This window comes from Desmodus rotundus, chromosome 11 (genome assembly GCF_022682495.2).
Source record: "Desmodus rotundus isolate HL8 chromosome 11, HLdesRot8A.1, whole genome shotgun sequence".
Classification (NCBI taxonomy): domain Eukaryota; kingdom Metazoa; phylum Chordata; class Mammalia; order Chiroptera; family Phyllostomidae; genus Desmodus; species Desmodus rotundus.
In genome coordinates this window covers 9258732-9276145 of record NC_071397.1, presented here as the reverse complement: position 1 = coordinate 9276145, position 17414 = coordinate 9258732, and the positions used below count along the sequence as shown (strand labels likewise).

General features: G+C 43.6%; 1 protein-coding gene across 18 annotated transcripts in view; it reads left to right on the top strand.

The window, feature by feature from the left end:
* Nucleotides 1-17414, top strand: part of TRERF1 (transcriptional regulating factor 1) — a 198929-nt gene that overhangs the window by 82120 nt on the left and 99395 nt on the right. For 15 of the 18 annotated variants that reach the window (XM_045193155.2, XM_045193166.3, XM_045193165.3 and 12 more), the window contains one exon: nucleotides 313-395. The exons of the other annotated variants lie outside the window; for them this stretch is intronic. The gene's annotated coding sequence lies outside the window, so the exon portion shown is untranslated. The remainder of the gene's footprint in view (nucleotides 1-312; nucleotides 396-17414) is intronic. 18 annotated transcript variants of the gene reach the window in all.

Here is a 17414-nt window from a genome sequence, read left to right as displayed (position 1 = left end):
AGATAAAGTTGACATCATTTGCCGATGGCTTGGATGTGGGGTGTGGGAGAAGGAGGGGAGAAACACTGACTCTTGGGTTTTGGGCATGAGCAACTCTAAGGATAGAGTTGTGAATCTTTGTCTCCTAATTCCTCTCCTCCCTCAGGAACCTGCTCAGCAGCCTCTGCAGGGTTCTGCTCCTGGGCAGGTCCATCAACTGTTGGGGTTTTCAGGGCTCCATCCTTGGCTGCTTCTGTCTCTCCCTGGTGGATATGCTCTATTCCCACGTTGAAGCCATGTAACCTGAATGTGCTGTTTGGGTCACTCCTACAGGCCCTGGCTCCAGAGGAGGCTGAAGGAGGAAGACACGAAAGCAGGACAACCCTGAAAGCTTAAGCCTCTTAATCCTGAAACAGGTAGCTTCTCTGAAATTCTCGGTGTCTGAATGGTGTGTGAAGGGGTCATAAGGTCATTTCCTGGACCCCTGTGGTGTGAAAAGTGGCCCTAAGAAAGAGAGGAGGGCCGCTCTGGACCTGGACAAGCACAGATTTCTGGAAAACTCTGCCCGGGCAATGATGAGTGATCAGGGAGTCACGTGTGGAATTTAGCGGCACTTGCAGTGGGGCCAAGGGTGTCCTGTTTTGCCTCTCTTGACTTCGCAGACTTCTGAATGGTAAAGGACCTAAAGGCTGATCCCGAATGGTAACTCTAGAAGTGTTAAGAGGGAACTAGACATCTCTGGAGAATGGTAGTACAGAAGGACACTCTGAGAAACTCCACAGAGCCTGTCAGAGGCAGACTCCTGGACCAATGAACCTCTGAGCTGGCCCTGGGCATTTCTAGTGGGTTTCCCCGCCCTGCCCCCCCAGCTCTGGCCCTGTGTTCTCTTCCAGGCTCAGTTAGTCCATCTAGAAAGTGGACACATAGCTGTAATTCCTCTGCCAGGTTCCACACAGAAACTGTCTGAGGGTCAGTACACTTGTGTATAAACAGATTGGGTTTTTGAGGTTAAAACCCTGGCCTAGCAAGAGATGGCTATTTTCCGCAAAAGCTCAGTGGCAGTGGGGGAGGAGGGTAGTGATGTCTAATTTGATTCTCTTGGTGTGTGGGGTTTTTTTTTCTCAGGGAGTGCCAAACTTTTCTTCTCTCTTATGTGAAACTCAGAGTGGATTGTTCCTGTTTCTTTTTTGTTGTGGCTGATTTTGATTTCACTTTTAAGCCATTGTGTTTTGGGGTTGCAGTAGGAAACAGATGATTCACTCGAGTGGAGTACTCCGAGACCCCACTGATAGGACCGTTTATAGTGCCTTAGGCGGGGTAACGGAAACCAGCATGGGATACTGCAGCATCTCGGTGCAGGGATGTCAGGGAGCTGTTCCCATGCCTAGGCCTGAAAGGAAGGCGGTCCGGGGGCCTTGGTTATTGGAACTGCTAAGAGAAGCCGCAAGCCTGGAAAGGCTATCTCTGGTGGAAGGATGCAGTCAACCTACCCCAATGTGGTCGGGACAGAGCCGAGAGAATGAATATCCTCGTTGAACTCTCCTTGGTTCTCCTGTCTCCTGATGGTGCCTCCCATTAGGCATAGTCAGCCAGAAGCCAGAAGGCAGGGAGCCGTGCTGATGCTGTCCATAGAGATCAGGACATCTGGGGTCACGGAGCTGAGTGGAGAAGGGTGGAAGGATGGATATGGAGGTGCAGATGGAAAATATCTGACCTGGCAAGAGAGGCTGATTGCTTGGATTATATTATAAAGGATATTTCTACTTCAGAACCAAAACCATTGGCTATGGGGACTAGAAAGGACAACAGAAATCCTCTGATCAAACTTAGATCTTTTTATAGTTGGAAAAACCCAGGGAAGTCAAGTGACTTGCCCAAGGCCATTCAGTAGTTCATGAAAGTGTTTCTTGAGAGCCCATTACCTTTTCTTGAGAAGAACACTTAAAGCAGTTAAGAAACAGTGTAAAGCAAAGTCTGACTGAACAAGAACTACAGGACAAAGCTGTGCATTAGTGCTCATTACCCATTTATCAGTTTGGATTCTTTGGGGTTGTAAATATCAGAAAACCAAACTCAGAGGGGCTCCCACAGCACTGGGGACTAATTGATAGGCTCATGGGATGGACTGCAGGGTGGGCATGAAATAGCGGCTCAGGGGCCGTCCGGTTTCTTTCCCTATCTCTGCTCACTCTTTCCTGGTGCCAGTTCATCCTCAGGTTGGCTTCTCTCCTGGAGGTGGAATGGCTGCAAAAGGTCTTGGACTCATTGGTACAGTCTCTGTGGCCGGAAATAAAGAACCATTCCTTCTAACAAGTACTCTTAATTACTCTTTAAAAAATCCGGGGGGGGGGGCGGGTATCTTTTCCGGAAGTCCCGCCTCAGCAAACCAACCCTGGCATTTCATTGGACTGAGTTGAGTCATGTGCTTATTCCTCAGCCAATCCCAATGGCCAGGCGAATACCCTCTTTTGATAGGTGGGGATGGGAATTTTTTTTTTTCCTTCTGATTGGCCCATCCCACTACTGAAAAAGGTAGGTCAGCTTTCTCCAAAGCACCACTAGGGGGTGGGGAGCCCCCAGGTAAGCGGATATCTGGCCACTGTTCTTGGAGGAAAATGGATCCTGGGAGAGTGGCCGCTGACATCCACCATACTTTATCTTCTATAGAAATCTTACTAATTTGGACTAATTGTTGGGGGTAGTAAAATTCTGAATTTTAAAGTCTTTTAGCACAATGTAGTTTCAGAAGGAGTCTTCCCAAGCGGTTTCTGCTGGAATGCTTGCAATTAGCATCTGCTTTTAAAACTTAGGACTTTGTAGTAGGTTAAATATACCTTCTACAATTCTGTTCAATTTCTAACTTGCTTATTCAGTCTGTCTATAGCCAGAGTAAACACTGGACTCAGATTTTGGGTCAGTGAAGATTAAATTACAGTACTAAGGTTCCTCATTTATAACCTCATCTGTAAAGTAGGTGCTACTTAGAGTAGCGCCTACTTTATAGGCTTGTTGTAAGGATTAACTGAGGTAATTTAAGTAATGTGCCCAGTGGCTGGCTCAATAAACAATAAATGTTACCTTAGTTAGTGTCATATATCTCAAAATATTGTCACATTTACATGTTTAGTGTGTATTTAATCTAGGAAGTTAACTCTCTTCACAATCCATATATTATCTGTTACTGATTAGCTCTCTGTTAGAGACCAAGTACATAAAGGTATTAAAAGTGTATTGTTTATGGCTTTTTTAAACTGAAGTGGGGTTGTTTTTAGAATATATTTTGGTGGAAACCTAAATAAAGAAAAATTTAGGTAGCATACAGTTAAGTTACAGATAGGTGTGTAGCATCTATGGAAAAATAGGGATTTTTAATTTTACTCTAAAATATTAATGTATCCTTAGTTGAAAAATCTTTTCAATAGTTGATGGCCTGTCACGACCTATCCTAGCTGATCTCCTTGCCTCTGTTCTCTGTTTGGAGATCTGGGGAGGGGCAAGCAACCCTCCTGGGCTTTGGTTTCCTAAAGCAACAACACAACCGGGCTTTGCTGAGTGGGGGGATTTTAGAATCCCCTGGATTGGTGAGATGCCGCCATAGCTGGAAGCTGTCTTGGGCATTTATTTCCGTGGAATTTCAGCTGACAGAACACCATGACTCATTCTCTAGAAGCTTTGACACCATAAGGCTGACCTCTCTGAATCCCAGGAGAGTGTAGTGTCTTCATTTGGGGTTCCCAGATTAGTGATGTGTTCTTACAGATCCCCCAAACTCTCCGAGATGGCTTTGTGGGTCAGGGGTGGATGGGGTGCAGCAAGGGGCCTGTGGATAGAGGAAAAAGTTCTAGAGCAACCATTTTTCATCCCCCTCTCCCCCGAGTATTGATTAAAATTAGCCTTAAATTTTCTGTAGGTTGTTTGTTGCCCTTGCGGCCGGTCACCACTGCGATAACTAGTTGAGAACTAGGGATAACTACATGACCGACCCTAAATTCCATGGTTCGGAGGGCGCTGTAGACAAGTGGTTCTGCACAGATTACCTAGGCCAAGAAACTACCAAAATAAAAAGATGTGGAGGGTTTTTCCAAGGAAGGATGTTTTTAAAAATCTTAACAGCCACCACCACAATTTCATAATGGAAAGGACTATCTTGATGCTAAAATATAAGGAAGGAAATAATTTAAGAATAAAATATGAATCTTTACATGGAGAACGATCAGCTCTAGGAAGAATTTACAACATTGTTCTTACTTTTCTGACATCACTGTGAAAACTCCATCAAGGATGGGTGCTGCTCCGCCATCCAACTTGGCAAGTACCGGGGAGATGAGGAGTTACCCACCTAAGGTGCAACTGTAGCGGGGAAAGGCATGCTCTTTGAAGCCTCCAAAGTCATGTCTTTATTTGATTTAAAGGGATGGGAGAAATTCACTTGAACACTAGTCTTGATAAATCCAATTCATTTTATAGGGATGGAACTGTTCACTCTCAAGTCAGTAACTTAGAATTGTTAGTTTACCATATTTTGCCGTATATAATGCGCGCCCACATTTTTGGCCCAAACTTTCAGGGAAAATGTCTTCTGTTTTAATTTTTTAATTCAATTTTTTAATTTATTTATATTTAGAAACAACCGATTATCGTATTCCAGTGTATTATTTTGCATGCACATATCGTCATTGCTTTCGAGAGTTATGCTTTTAACACACAAGCATAAATAAAAGAATTAAAACCATTTATATAGATATGGGATTAGTACTACCCATGTATAATGTGCATCCTTATTTTTCCCTCAAAAATTTGAGCAAAAAAGTGTGCATTACATGTGGCAAAATGCATTAATTTTCCACGAATAGGAAGAAAATCTTATAATACCTAAGTTGTTCGAATTAAAAGGTATGTCAACAGGGTTTTGTTTGTTTGTTTGTTTTTGTTTTTTACAATTTAAGAAACCAAATATCTGTTCAGCTTGATTTGGCCTTCAGCTGTGGCAGGCCTTGGTGCATGGGAACATGCAGGTGTGTGCGCACACGCACACACGCACACACACACGCACAAACTCAGTTTGCTCTGAAAAGTCCCAGAGAGAAAAGGGTGTTTTTGAGAAAAGCAGTGTGTACATGAGTCACTGGTAAGTGTTAGTACATGTAGCAACAATTGCACCCTGGAGCTGCCAAAAAAGCATGACTTTTTAAGAGGTCTTTTGGAGTCATTAACAAGCCCCAAACATCCAAAACAGTAATAAAAATGTTCCTCACTCTGTTTCACTTCACATGCCTGCTTGGCTTTGCCGCAAACGTTTTGCCTTCCAGCCAGGGATTAAGCTTCTGTGTGAGGCCATGACGGGTGTGAAAGCAACTTCCCTGCCCTGGAAGAGGGGAAGAGAGAGACTGCTTGCGTGCCTGTGTGAAATCCTAGACGGAATCATGGAATTCTTGAGCCTAAGAGGGTTTTGAGGTTCCTGCCCTCCCGCCAGGTTATCCTAATGCTCATCGCCTTAACTGTCCTCACCCTAACTTGCCATTGAGCTCTAAAGTTTTGTGGTCTCCCCGTGAACTAAGCCGTGTCTTTCTCCTTCTGCGGCACACTCACATCTGCAGTTACTAACTACCCTGCTCACAGCTTCATTCTCGGGCATGGTGTCCTGTTTCTACTCTCACGGGTGCTCGCTCATATGGCACAGTCCTTGCACGTTCCAGTGGAATCTCCACCTTAGTTTGCTGAGACTCCTCACTGTGTAATTCTCCCAAGGAGCCTCTCACTCTACAGCGGGCTCTGTGACCTGCAGAGCGATAGCTAGCTCAGAGTTCCTTTGGACAGACATTGCCACAACCCTGTTGTCTTATCAGCTTGGGCTGCCATTACACATACCTTAGACGGGGTGGCTTAGACGATATAAATTTATTTCTCCAAACTCGGAGGCCAGGAAGTCTAATATTAAGATGCTGGCAAAGTAGGTTTCATTCTGAGACCTGTGCTTACGGCTTATAGGTGGCCACCGTCGTGCTCTGTGCTCCTGTGACCTCTCCTCTGTGCACTCGGGAGAGAGGAAGTTCTGTGTGTTCGCCCTCTTGCAAGGGCACTCGTCCCATTGTGGGGGCTCATCCTTGTGACTCATTGTAACCTAACTCCCAAAGGCTCCCATCCTAAAGCATCAGATTGGGGGCTAGGACCTCAACCTATGAATTTGGGAGTACAGGGGCGACGTCAACATTCAGTTCGTAACATTCTGAATCTTTACTTTTGAAGCGCTCACAGTGTCGTTAGCCCAGGAGCCCTGCAGCAAGTACAGAAAGCCTTAGACTTTCAAACTTTTTTTGCGGTGGGAGAAGATAGAGTCCTAGATCTGGAGAAGGCGGCTCGATGGGCCAAAGGTTAGAAGACCTTTACCAAGGACTAGAGGTGACCTGCGGTGGACTGATCTGCTTATCTTTGCAGATCGTAGGGTTCCTAGCTCAGTGATGAGGTGTGGCTGCTAAACTCAGTCAGCCTCCATGAAATTTGGATGGTTCGGTATTGACGATTTCCTCACCACCTTCGGTAGGCGCCTTTATGGGCCCCTGAAAAGGAGGCTCTTTGGAACCCAAGTCTGGGAAAATGGTTTTTCTTTTTAAGCACTTCCTTTCCTTTGACATTTACTCCCTTTTCCTGGAGAAAGAAAGGCATTACATTATGATAAAACTGTCTCCTGTTCCGTTAGAGATCAGTATCTTAGTGTCATTCTAAATGTGTGCAAACACAGTGATGCGCGTGCACACACACCTGTGCCAGGTGGAATATTTTAAAATATAAAAAGGCCTTTGAAAATCCTTTTAAACTTTAAAGGAACAGATCATTCCTTACATTGCATTACACAAACTGTTCCAGGATTTATAAAAATGATGGAACACTTCCAGATCCTCTCTGTCAAGCAGACGTGACCCTGATAACAAATTTGGCCAAGCCCAAAGGGAGGCTCCACACCAGTCTTGCTTAGGAATGTAAGAATTTAAGATGCAATTCTAGTGAGTGGATTTCAACAATAGAGCATGTAACTGTTTCATCCGCCCAAACAGGTTGTATTCCTGGAATGCAGAACTGGCTTCATATGGACACATTTTCATAGGATTCACTATGTAATAATCTCATTCATTCCAAAAGCACATTCAATCAATTCCACTTTTAATTTTTACATACTTCTTAAAAAGGAATATATAAAATGACCATTTGTTAATGTAATAAGGAAGACGGAAGTCATATATTCCCTGGCATTATACTTATTGGGCCCTCAAAAAAAAGGTATCAAGTTACAAAATAGTAACTTGAAGAATAAATGTTATAAAGGAAGGATAAAGTTATCACTCACTACAGAGTGCTTAGTTGTAGGCCAATGAGATTTAAAGAGTTTAGCTAAAAACCCTATTTCTAGATGGTGAGATTAAAATGAAAGATTTGGATATTTCTGAAATTAGTTCGTGAGTCTAATGCCATTCCTCTCAAAATCCCATTGGGACTTTTTAAATTTCAGAGGATGGTTCGAAGACCATTTGGAAAACTAAGTAGATGAGAACCTGAGGGGGAATTCTGAAAATGGTCTTAGGGGAAGGGAGTTAGATTTATTGGCTATAAAAATATATAGCACTACCAGATACTAAAATGCATTATGAAGCCTTTGTAGTAAAACACTGTGGAACTGGCATTAGAGGAGGAGGTAGGTAAGAGAACTAGGATGGTTCAGAAATAAACCCTCACATAAATAATTTAATAAATTAGAAAGAAGTCATCACAAATCATTAGGGGAGGGAAATTATACAATACATAATTTTGATGCCCAGTTAGCAATTTGAAAAAATCATTTTGACTTCCCCAAAACAAATTACAGATGGATTAAACAATTAAGTGCAAAACGTAGAGGCATAAGAAATGTACAGAATTGAACATTGCTTGGAAACAAAAACATTCAAGAAGGGAAAGAATAGTCAGTCAAACTACAGGGAAACAATAGATGGGGAGATTTGCAGTAATATGACAATTAATGTTTTTATTATGTGAAATGCTCAAGCAAATTAAAAAGAAAGGTACTAAAACCATGGTGGAGCACTTGAATAGATGACTAAATAGAACAGTAAACAAATGCATGGGAGATGTTCGATTTTATAATGAGATATGTAAAGTAAAACAGCAGTAAAGTACTATTTTAATGTATTAGCCAAAAAACATATTTTAACGATTATCCCCAATTCTGGTGTTATTACAATATTGTGAAACAATTTTACAGGGTATTAAAGAGCCACATTAATTTATACTTTTGATCCAGTAATACCACTTCTGTGGTCCATCTTCCCCCATTCTCCCATGAAGGAAATAATACAAAATTTAGTAAGCTATTTAGACAAAGATGCTCCCTGATGCATTATTTACAAAGCAAACACACACAAACACAATTATGTCCAACAGTTGGGTAACTATAAAATAAAATAGTCTTCTCTCAGCATAATACTCTCAGCATAACACAAAATAATTAATAATTATTTTGAAGATATGTAGCAATGTGATGAGATATTTACAATGCAATATAGTTTTATGTGCAGAAGTTGCAGTGTCACTTGTGGCAGAGTTTCACAGTGGAATAGAGTTGTATCCGTACTGCTACAGTGAAGGAACCACAGCTGCATATGTCACAGCCCAGAAGAGTCTCAGGAATTATACATTAAATAAAAAAGCAGATTGCAGACGAGCTACAGTGTGATTCCAATTGCATGAAGTTCAGGTGCATGCGAAACTAACGATACAGTGTTTGACATCTGTGTGCACGTGGCAAGACTTATAAGACCCGATGAGCACAGACAAGGTTTCAGGATGGTGGTGAGAGCAGAGGATAGGATGAGGGAGGGGCCCATGGGGGCTACCTAGGCGATTGGTCAAGTTCCCTTCTTCATGCTGAGGTGTGGGTACATGTGTATATTATTGCTATCTTTTATATCCTTAACATAAGCTACAGCAATTGTCAATGTTTTTGATGTTAACTAAAGGAATATTAAAACCTATTATTCACAGATTACAATTAGGTACAAAATGTGTATCCCTAATAGAGATACTGAGGAAGTACGTAGACAGGCAACAAACTGATTGTTCTCGAGGAGTGACATTATGGGTGATTGGTTCTTTCATTTTCTTGCATTTCCAAAATTTCAATTATGTGCTCACCTTACATTTAAAAATTTTTTTTCTATTGTTATTCAATTACAGTTGTGTGCCTTTTCTCCCCATCCCTCCACCCCAGCTGAACCCACCTCCCTCCCCCACCTCCAGCCTCCCCCTTGATTTTGTCCATGTGACCTTTATAGTAGTTCCTGTAATCCCCTCTCCCCACTGTCCCCTCCCCACTCCCCCCTGGCTGTTGTTAGAATATTCTTAACTTCAATGTCTCTGGTTATATTTTGTTTGCTTTTTTCTTCTGTTGATTATGTTCCAGTTAAAGGTGAGATCATATGGTATTTGTCCCTCACCGTCTGGCTTATTTCACTTAGCATAATGCTCTCCAGTTCCATCCATGCCGTTGCAAAGGGTATAAGCTCCTTCTTTCTCTCTGCTGCGTAGAATTCCATTGTGTAAATGCACCATAGTTTTTTGATCCACTCATTTGCTGATGGGCACTTAGGTTGCTTCCAGTACTTGGCTATTGTAAATTGTGCTGCTATGAACATTGGGATGCATAGGTTCTCACCTTACATTTTATTAAAAGAAAGGAATATTAAAGACAACTGCAGTCATGGGAGGGCCTTCGCGACCAGGGGAGGGAGTGCCGTTGCTGCAGCGGGGGATAGGCCTCACCACCAAGGCAGAAGGAACGTGTTGGGAAAAACAAACCGGTCTGTGAATAGTCACTGAGCATCTTTCTTGTGTGAGGAAGCACTAACCTAACCTGCATTCAGAAAAAAAACTTTTGGACCCTGAGTTTTAATGAATTGCTGAAACGGATCAATTAACAAGGTCAGCATTTCTTTGGGTTTCTTCAAAAAAAATTTTTTTTTAGCCTTATTGTTTTGTCTCCTTATAAAAATAATGTAATTGATTTGAAATACTCTTATAGAGAAGTAATAGACCCTGAAGTTGATTAGACAGTAGAAGTTAAACTTAGTTGAAAGGAAATCCAGGGAATACAGGAACATGTTAAAAGACACCAATAGGATGCAGTCAGGAAGTTCATGGAAAAGTGGGGAGGGCACTATGTAATTAATACATTCAGAAAACCTCAAGAGATGGAAACAAATGCAAATGTAAATCCCTTAACGGACTGGATGAATGAGAATCCTGGACTTATGTTAAAATAAGTGCCGGGCTGTGAGGCATAGAGAGGGGTGCAGACGATGCAAGGTCAGCCAGGGATGGCGATCAGAGCTGGGCGGTGGGTACCTGTACTTCTGCTACTTTTGTGTATGATTGTAATCTTCACAATAAAATAAAAAAATGAAAGTAGTATGTTCATAGTTGAAAATGTATAAGATACAGAAAAGTGTAAAGAAGGAAATGAGTCACTCATAATACCATCCCATTGGAGATAACTACTATCAACATTTTGATAAAACTCTATACTTTTTCTTATGCATTTACAATATATATTCTTTCCATACACACTGTTAAACAATTAAGAATTACTATCTATATGGTTTTGTATCCTGCCTTTTAACATTGTGAGCACTGTTTTGCTCTAGTACATTTAGATCTTCATCGTAACTTAAAATTATGGTTGTCTATTGTCCTGGCAGGTGAACACACTCACACAGGCCATACTTTATATTTTTCTTACTACCCCTTACAGATGGGTGTCTGAGTTGTTTCATGTTTTTTCTGTTTGGTTTGTCTGCATACTTGTTTCTTTCTTTTGACAAAGATGTGGAATGTCAGCTGGTTTTTAAGGCTTTTGTTCCTATTATGCCAAACTGCTTGTTGGAAATGTGACGCCATGTTGAACTCCCTTCCTCTAGTATTTGCACATTAGCCAGTTTTTCATAATCTTAGCAACACGGGATGCTATCGTCACTGTATTTTAAGTGTGTGCCAATCTGATGGAAAGATAAAGGACATCTTATTTTAATTTGCATTTTTGTTATTAGTGAGCTTAAAGATCTTTTCATAAGTGTATAAATATAGTATTTCTTATTAGGTGTTTACATCTTTTCCCCCAATTTTTGTATTTGTCCCTCACTTACTGATTCATTAGGGCTCTTTCCATATTAAAGGATACTGATATTTCATATATTGCATAAATTGCAACTTTTCCCCCTTACTTTGTTACTTATTGTTTAATCTTAGTTCATTTTTGAACAATCACTTGTCTGAAATTGCATTAGATTTTTAAAGGTAATAAATCTACACCCCCCCTCCCCCATTTAAACCTTTGTAATTCTCTACATTTTTATTTTGTAACCCTATTCAGTATTTTACTAAGACATTTCATTATAGCCCTGACCAGTGTTGCTCAGTTGGTTGGACATCGTCCTGCAAACTGAAAGGTCGCCAGTTTGATTCCTGGTCTAGGCTCATGCCTGGGTTGTAGGTTTGGTCCCGGTCAGGGCACAAGCGAGAGGCAACTGATCACTGTTTCTTTTGCATATCAATGTTTCTGTCCCTCTTTATTCCCTCCCTTTCATCTCTCTAAATATAAATAAAATTTTTTAACTTAAAAAAACTTTCATTATATAGCATTGCCCTCTTAAAGTTTATTTTTTTATTTCAAAAATTTTACTGGTTATCAAATAAGACATGTTTGTGGTAGGAAAGAATACATTTAAAAAATTTACCAATAGCCCTGACTGGTATGGCTCAGTTGGTTGGATGTCATCCCACAAAGCAAAAGATCGCTGGTTCGATTCCTGGTCACGGCACATGCCTGGGTTGTGGGTTCAATCCCCATGTAGGGGCACATGCGAAAAGCAACCTATCGATGTTGGTCTCCCTCCCCTTCCCCCACTCTTAAAATTTTTTTTACTTATAATTTGACTATCGTACAGTGTATTGGATAAAATTTGGTAGTTTTCCCAAACAGTTTTTCTCTATGTGTATATTAGTAAGGGTAACACTTGCTGAAGAAACAACTAAAACCCCAAATTGTAACTTCAGAGGCTTATTTCTTTCTTACTCAGTCCACCATTGGTGCTTCTGCTTGAGAGTTCTCTAATGAATGATTTGAGTGGCCCAGGCCCCTTTCATCTTATGGCTTTCTGTTCCCTCAGTCTTCAGGGTCCTCTGCATCTACTTGCAGATAGAGGAGGAGAGCCTGGAGAAGACATGCCACTTTCTAACCACAGCAGCCTAAAGTGCCTCACAGCACTTCCTTCTGTATTCCCCTGGTGGCAATGGTCACATGGCACCACCTGGATACATGGAATGCTGGGAAATGTAGTCTTTGGGTAGCTGCCTCCCAGTGAAAATTACATTCAGGAAAGAGCATGAATATGTCTTGTACATGTAGCTAAATCTGCCACCAGTTATTATAGTTATAACATATATGATATATATTTTCTTCACAAAATACAAACATCCTATTAAGAGTTTTGAATTTTAGCATCATTTTGTGAGCATTCCCTGTGTCTTTAAATCTTTTTCAGAAACATGAGATTTGACGTCTACATATTATTTCTTGCATTGATATATCACCATTCATTTTTCTGTTACGGTACAGTTAGGGTTTTCTGGACTTTTATTATTACGAATAGTGCTGCTATAAATGTACTTGTGCATAAATCTTTGAGTATTACTCTGATTATTTCCTGAGGGAAAATTCTTGGGAGTGAACTTGCTCAGAATTAAGGCTGATGCGTATTACTAAATGGTGCTTCGGAAGTGCGGTGGACTAATTTACGGTCTCATCAGTAGCATCTGAGGATTCTTATTTCCGAGCATCCTTGACTGTCCCGGGCATTACAGTTGTTTTGGGTTTTGCCAATTTGTTGAAAACCGTATTGCACTGTTTTAGTTTGCAAGCTTTGCTAGTAATGAGTTTGGACATTTTTCATGAGGCCATCAATAATCTTTATTGTGTGTGTGATTCGCCCCGTTGGGTTGTTTCTCATTTTTATTTTTTAGTGCTCCACCTTTTTTCATTTATAAGAGGTTTTTCTGCGGTATATTGTATTGACTTGTCGTATGTTGTAACTATTTTTGTCTAGCCTTTTTGGATCAAACTCTGCGGTTGGAACTTGAATGTGTGACGTCACACCCACTGGATCTGCCTGGTTAGCAGTACTTCTGAGATTAGTACCATTTTAAAAAGCAAAGTAGATTCTTTTTTCTGACCCATCATACGGTGTGAATGATCTTAATGTGAATTTGAGTTACCAGGGGTGAGGGAGTTTGAAAGCAGTTGTCAAGAAAACGGGCTGGACAGGAAGACCTGGGGGCACTGCCCAGGCTGCTCCTGGAGACGGTGAAACTGTGCCTTCCCAGGATGTGTGAGGGAGACTGGACCGCAGACCGTGTCTGAGGACTTCGTGGCTTTTGCTAAGTGAGTAGCAGCAGAGACTCAGAGGCCCTCTGGCTGTTTTTCTTGTTAGATCTTATTAAAAACATAAGGTGGTAGAGCGGCCGAGACCCAAACCAGGGATCGCTTGACTCCTCAGTTTACTCATCCGCAAAACTCGGGGTTTGCTGTAGGCGTTGCGGTGAATGTGTGAATTCCAGGGCTGTGCGGTGGAGTTCTCCATGAGGCCTCTTTTACACCGGCCTCTGACCGGTGTCAGGTGGGTGGGGTGGGGGGAGCAGGGGCTAGGAGTGGGGGCCAGTCCTTTTGGTATTCCAGGTGATGTATGAAAGAAACCAATCCAGTATATATCTGTTCTAGATATAATGTGATCTAAATGTGATATTCACCTAATAAGATTAGATGAATCTAATATGGTTTTCCTCTAAAACACAAATACTACGCCACTTTGAATTATAGTAGCCAAATTAAATTACTCATCCCAAATTAGATTTCCAGCAAACTTAATTTGAACATGAGCTCAGTGCTTCAGGCCCTGAGTAATTTTTTAAGATATAAAAATAAATCGGTAGGATACCGGTCCTGTTCCACCGGGCCCTTCACTGGTTACCATAAAAGAGAATAGGTACACGTCTGGTTGAAACATGTGGAAGTAGAGCTGAGGCAAGAAACTTGGATTCTTCAGCTTATCATTTAGAGTTCCCTTCCCCACTTTCATTACTTACGTCTTACTGCTTATGATTGCCTTTCCTCTTTCTGTGCCTTGATTGAGCTCCGTGATGTCTCTACCCCCTCAGTAGGGCACTAGGTATGAAATGGCCCCCTGGGTAGTTCATGGAGCCACGGGGATTGCGTGAGGGACTGCGGAGGTTTCTAGCATTGCATTAGCTTTGTTTTCTCTCATTTTATGGTAGGTAACAGATTAACTGATAACCAACCCAAACTGGTGTAAGCAAAACCAGAAACCGTATTGGCGTATGTGACCAAGCAACCCAGGAGTAGATCCTGGCATCAGGTGTGACTATCCAAGGCCCCAGTGACATGCCCAAGACCCAGTTTTTCTCCTTGAATGTTGGTTCCGTTCTCAGGGATGACCTCCCCTTCTGGCCCCAAGGTGGCAGCTGATTGCTCCTGGGTTGGTCTGTTGTTTCCTTCCTCCCTCCCTTCCTTCCTCCCTCCCTCCCTTCCTTCCTTCCTCCCTCCCTTCCTCCCTCCCTCCCTCCCTTCCTTCCTTCCTTCCTTCCTTCCTCCCTTCCTCCCTTCCTCCCTTCCTCCCTCCCTCCCTCCCTCCCTCCCTCCCTCCCTCCCTTCCTTCCTTCCTTCCTTCCTCTTTCTTTTAATTTTATTTGCTTACTTTTAGAGAGAGGGGAAGGGAGGGAGAGAAACATTGACACAAGGGAAAACATCAATCGACTGCCTCCTGCATGGGCCCCAACCTAACTGGGGACCTAACCCACATCCCAGGCATGTGCCCTGACCAGGAATCCAACTGGCGACCTTTCAGTTTGCAGGACAGCACCCAACCAACTGAGCCACACTGGCCAGGGCTGACCTGTTTCTTTATTCTCATCCGGTGGGAGAAAAGAAGATGTCTCCTTGGTGGGTCAGTCGAAGGTTTGAAATTGAATCCAGTTGCCGCTGGTTGGCTTGACTTGGACCTTGTGCTTTCCTGAAGCAGTTCTGTGTGGAGGGGGTGGGGCAAACTGACTGTCTGGGAGATTCAGGGACAGTTGGAAAAGTAGGGCAATAAATGAAGCTGGGTTGGTACCTTCAAACCTCCATGATGCATGATGCAGAGCCTTCTGGTTTTCTAAGCACTCAGGCTAACACTGTCTCATTTGAACTGCAAATGACACTGAGATGGGTAGGACCTGTCCATTGATGAGAAAGTGACGTTCAGCGCGGGGTCAGCTTACCCAAGGCCTTGTTGATGGTGGAGCCGGGACCAGAGTCAGTGCCTTATGAGTCTTCCATTTCTTTTCTCCGTATCCTCCTTTCCTTCTGCCCATCTTCTCCTACCGCCCCTTCCTCCCACTCCCCCAGTACCAGCGCATGCTTCTTTTGATTTCCAAGTACAGATGAGGCACTTCTCTAAGGGCAGAGTGCTGTGTCATCTCCCAGCTGGGCTGCCAGGGAGCTCAGTGGGTCAGAAATAGTTGAGTGAGGTGGTGTTATGATTTGGGATTTTATTTTAGCAACATCAATAAAGCATTTTCTCTTCTACCTGAAGTGTTAGAAAGCTGCATGGCTGCGATGAGAGGGTGCAAGCCAGGAGGGGCGCGTGGCCACCTCCCGGTATTGGCCTCATCATTCACATTGCCCGGGGCGGGGGGGTGCTCAGGGGAAGGGGAAAAGGAGAGGTCAGCAACCCCTTAGCATCCTTGAGTGCCATGGTACCGCCGGGCTGACCAACTCATCCTGGTTAGCCCGGTACCCGCCCTGGATTTGGTTCTGAAAGTCCTCAAACTCAGTCCCTGGACAACCAGAATGGGTGGTCACTGTAGATGCCACGTGCTCCCTTCCCTGCCCCGGCCAGCGCTCTTTCTCCGCTCCTTTTCCCTTTGCAAGGTCCTTGATTCGGCCTTTTTCCTCTTCTCTTTTTGCTTCCACCTGAGCTCTTTCCATGAGTCTTGCCTGCATTTCTCTTCTAGAGGCCTTTGCCAACCAGTGCTCTGAACCCCTGTGGGTTGACTGGAGTTCTTGGAACAGATGTAGTTGTAGGTGCTGTAGGTGCTGCCTTCTCATCTGGCTTCACTCGACTCCTGAGGTCAGCGGAGCTGTGAATGCTTCTGTCACAGAGCAGAGCCCACTTGCCTTCAGGGAGAGTGTGCCCTGCCTGCACGAGGCTGTTAGTGCACGGTGGCGCTCAGTCAGCGGGCACAGCAGACCCTCCGCCTGCAAGGTCGCCTCTGCCAGCAGTGCCATGTGGCAGGTACTATGGCCCAGCCCCGGCCCGCCTGGCCCTCAGCTCCTCTCCTCCCTTGCACCGCGGCTGCCAGCGCTCAGCGAGGCCTGCCCTCTTCCCCGAAGCCTCCTTGCCCCCACTTACCTCTTGTTCTCAGAACTCTAATTATACATACAGTGAGTGCCGCTCCATGAAACGAGTGTGGTTTTTTTCCGCCTTTGTCATGTGTTCGTCCCTCTTTGAAGGCAGGCTTCTTACGTTTCCTTCCACCTCTCAGCACCTGGCCCTGTGCTGGGCCCGCAGCTGGCCCTCACTTGATACATGTTGTTGATTAACGGGCCCCTCAGTGAGTCGTAGGCGACAGTGGGTTTGTCCGGTGTGAACACCTGCGCTCATTGCAGGTCGGCAGCCGGAGGAGGAGGGGCAGGAATTGAGGCTGCCCTGAGCCAGGCCAGGATCTGGGGTGGATTCACTTCTCCTGACCTCTTATTAGCAATTGCACTGCAGAATGAGGCTTTTAAAATCCAGAGTGCGTTTTTAGTGGCAGAATACCTCATTTTAAGTATTAGGTTAGCTTTACATTTTCTGGAACATTCAAACGTAATTTTAAAATAATCACAGAGGATTAAACAATTCTGAGACTGCTCTAGAGAGGCAGGACAGGGGTCTTTGATTTGTGTAGAATTTTTCTTTTTTGATTCTTTCCCTTTTTGGAGGCGTTCTGAAGGAGGTGCTGCTCAGGCCCAGACCTGGCAGACCTGGTTCTGTTCTCCCTCCCCGCGTGGCTCTGGCCCACCACTGGGAAGGGGGGAGGGGGCTTTGAGCGGGGGGAGGGGCGGCATCACCACCCTAACCTCTTGCCTGGGTCTCTGAAACAGCTGCTGCGTGTGCATATGTGCGTGCACAAGTGTGTCTACTGCCGAGTGTGAATAGGTTTAAAAACTTACAGGGTCTCTGTAAAACGTTTAGAAGGAAGTCGGAGCTGTCTGCTCCCATTCCTTAGAGCAACCACAGGGAACCTTTTGCACGTGTATCTTTCCGGGTTTTTCTGCGCGCCCACGCATACACTCA